This window comes from Grammomys surdaster, unplaced genomic scaffold (genome assembly GCF_004785775.1).
Source record: "Grammomys surdaster isolate TR1022 unplaced genomic scaffold, NIH_TR_1.0 725, whole genome shotgun sequence".
Lineage (NCBI taxonomy): Eukaryota > Metazoa > Chordata > Mammalia > Rodentia > Muridae > Grammomys > Grammomys surdaster.
Window position 1 is genome coordinate 822298 of NW_021605144.1, and position 3633 is coordinate 825930.

Genomic DNA, 3633 nt, shown 5'->3' on the forward strand with positions numbered 1-3633 from the left:
CAAGCTTCCTTGCCTCAAATTTTTATACCTTGTGGGACAGAGAATCAAAAAGAGAAATTATAATGTCTCTTGTATTTTTCTTAAAGGTGACCAGCTATTAGGACTCAATCATGTACTGGTCTAGAAGTCAATCCATTATTGGAAATAACAGTCTTCCTTTGGAAGGCTGGATCTGGACATTGTCAGAGACATAATTGGAAGTTAGCTGTAGTTCACTATGACATTATGATAGCAAGAGATAAAGTTGGGACTGGATCTGGATTTCAAACAAGGGTTAGTGCATGTTCTAAGGCTCTTTTAATTGTCAGGTTAAAATTGGTTTTGTCTCTTCTACAGTATTTATTGTAAGTTGCATTGACAGTATAATTTCCAATTGTGTTAATGTGTTGAAACCTGGCATGTCTGTTGTGGGGGTCTATCAACCAGCTTTTGTCTTACTACCCTGAGTATTAGAAAACCTTGATTCTCTGAAAAAAGCTTGAAAGTGCTGGAAGAAGTGAGTTAGGCTTTAAGAAGTAGCAAGAGGGTAGCGGGCTTGATTATTGCTGGTATAACAGCTTTAATTTCATTAATTGCTAGTACCACTCCTTCTGCGATAGTATTGACACAAGGAGTTAAGACAACTATTTTCGTTAACCAACTAGCAAAAAAAAAATGTTACTAATGTATTTATACAAAGGGATTTATATAGGTATCTGGAACAACGGATGATACTCTATAACCTATTCAAATTATCTGAAGGAGATTCAGGGTTCAAGAGTTAGGCACCATCCCAAGTGTCATGACAAATATCAGTGGAGTAGTGTTATTTCTAAAATTTACAATGATTGTCATTATAATTAGAAAAAAGTTTAAAGACACCTGTAGGTCATTTGGCATAATCCTAACATCTCTCTGGGTGTGTTATCTTTGCATAGTGAGAGATTATGAATTCAAAGAATGGTGCTCTGTTGAGCTTTGATGCTGCAGATCATGCCGATAAAATTATCCATGGCCTGAGTATTTCCATTTTAGTCAAACGGCAGGAATGGCATATATAGCTTGACCAGGCTAGCCCTTCTTGTCTTGGAAATGCTTTTATTCCTGCCCATCATGTTAAAGCATGTCTCTAACTACATCAACAGGCTGGCAGCCAAAGTACATGTCTTGAAATTGATAATAGAACCCCCAGAGTTATTAATTTAACAGGCTGGCAAGCCAAAGATGGGTAAGATTCTGCACAGAGCCTTACCAACCTAAGACATAAGTGCATTGCTTCTCATTGAACGTGGAGGCAGCTTGTCGGGCATTTGTGTGGTCTCGTTGTCAGCATAACTGGGCCTACACACAAGCAACCATGTCTAAAGGACTTCAGTTGGCATTGATCTTGGCACTACCTACTCCTGTGTGGCTGTCTTCCAGCATGGAAAGGTGGAAATCGTTGCCAGTGACCACACCACGCCGAGCTAAGTTGCTTTCATTGACACAGAATGATTAATTGGGGATGCGGCCAAGAATCAGGTTGCAATGAACCCCACCAACACAGTTTTTGATGCCAAACGCCTGATTGGATGTAGGTTTGATGATACTGTTGTTCAGTCTGATATGAAGCACTGGCCCTTTATGGTGGTGAATGATGCAGGCAGGCCCAAGGTCCAAGTTCAAAGGGGAGACAAAAATTTCTACCCAGAGGAAGTCTCCTCAATGGTTCTGACAAAGATGAAGAAAATTGCAGAGGTGTACCTTCAAAAAACTGTTACCAATGCCATAGTCACAGTGCCAGCTTACTTCAATGACTCTCAGCGCCAAGCAACAAAAGATGCTGGAACTATTGCTGGCCTCAATGTACTTTGAATGATCAATGAACCAACTGCTGCTGATACTGCTTATGGCTTAGATAAGAAGGTCGGAGCTGAAAAGAATGTGCTGATTTTTGACTTGGGAGGTAGCACTTTTGATGTGTCAATCCTCACTATTGAGAATGGAATTTTTAAAGTTAAATCAACAGTTTGAGACACCCACTTGGGTGGAGAAGATTTTGACAACCGAATGGTCAACCATTTCATTGCTAAGTTTAAGCAAAAGCACAAGAAGGACATCAGTGAGAACAAAAGAGCTGTCTGGCATCTCCGCACTGCCTGTGAGCGGGCCAAGCACATCCTTTCCTCCAGCACCCAGGCCAGTATTGAGATTCATTCTCTCTATGAGGGAATTGACTTCTATACCTCCCTTACCCGGGCTTGATTTGAGGAATTGAATGCTGACCTGTTCTGTGGCACACTGGACCCTGTAGAGAAGGCCCTTCAAGATTCCAAACTAGACAAGTCACAGATCCATGATATTGTCTTGGTGGGTGGTTCTACCAGAATCCCCAAGATTCAGAAGCTTCTGCAAGCCTTCTTCAATGTTAAAGAGCTGAATAAGAGCATTAACCTCGATGAAGCTGTTGCCTATGGTGCAGCTGTCCAGGCGGCCATTCTATCTGGAGACAAGCCTGAGAATGTTCAGAATTTGCTGTTCTTGAATGTCACTCCTCTTTCCCTTGGTATTGAAACTGCTGGTGGAGTCATGACTGTCCTCATCAAATGCAGTACCACCATTCCCACCAAGCAGACACAGACTTTCACCACCTACTCTGACAACTAGCCAGGTGTACTCATTCACGTATATGAAGGTGAAAGGAGCATGACCAAGGACAACAACCTGCTAGGAAAGTTTGAGCTCACAGGCATACTGCTAGTACCCCGTGGGGTTCCTCAGATTGAGGTTACTTTTGACATTGATGCCAATGGCATCCTCAATGTTTCTGCTGTAGATAAGAGCACAGGAAAGGAGAAAAAGATCACCATCACTAATGACAAGGGCCACTTGAGTAAGGAGGATATTGAGCACATGGTCCAAGAAGCTGACAAGTACAAAGCCGAGGATGAGAAGCAGAGAGATAAGGTTTCCTCCAAGAATTCACTGGAGTCCTATGCCTTCAACATGAAAGCTACTGTTGAAGATGAGAAAGTTCAAGGCAAGATCAATGATGAGGACAAACTGAAGAGTCTTGACAAATGCAATGAGATCATCAGCTGGCTGGATAAGAACCAGACTACAGAGAAGGAAGAGTTTGAGCATTTGCAGAAGGAACTGGAGAAAGTCTGCAACCCTATCATTACCAAGCTGTACCAGAGTGCTGGTGGCATGCCTGGAGGAATGCCTGGTGGCTTCCCTGGTGGAGGAGCTCCTCCATCTGGTGGTGCTTCTTCAGGCCCCATCATTAAAGAGGTGGATTAAGTCAGTCCAAGTAGAGGGTGTAGCATTGTTCCACAGGGACCCAAAACAAGTAACATGGAATAATAAAACTATTTAAATTAGAAAACAAAAGAAGAAGAAGTGCATATTCCACGATTGGTAAGGAAGGCTTTCTTGTCAGAATGACCTAAGACAGGCTCAATCTGGTTTATGCAATAAAAAGGGGGAGATGTGAAGAGGTTTGGGGCTGCCTGGCAGGAATCTGTCGGTGGTCAAGGAAAAGGAAATGGACTGCAGGCTGGAATCTGACATTAGGCTGGAACAAAGAAGTAATTTCAGGCAGGAATCTAAATCTTAAGCTAGAACAAGGAAGTAGGTTTCAGGCATGAAAATGACTTTGGGCTAGGACAGGGA

The 3633-nt window shown here is 42.5% G+C and overlaps 1 pseudogene; it reads left to right on the forward strand.

The window, feature by feature from the left end:
- Positions 1-1491: 1491 nt before the first annotated feature.
- LOC114633680 lies at positions 1492-3337 on the forward strand (annotated as a pseudogene).
- Positions 3338-3633: the final 296 nt, after the last annotated feature.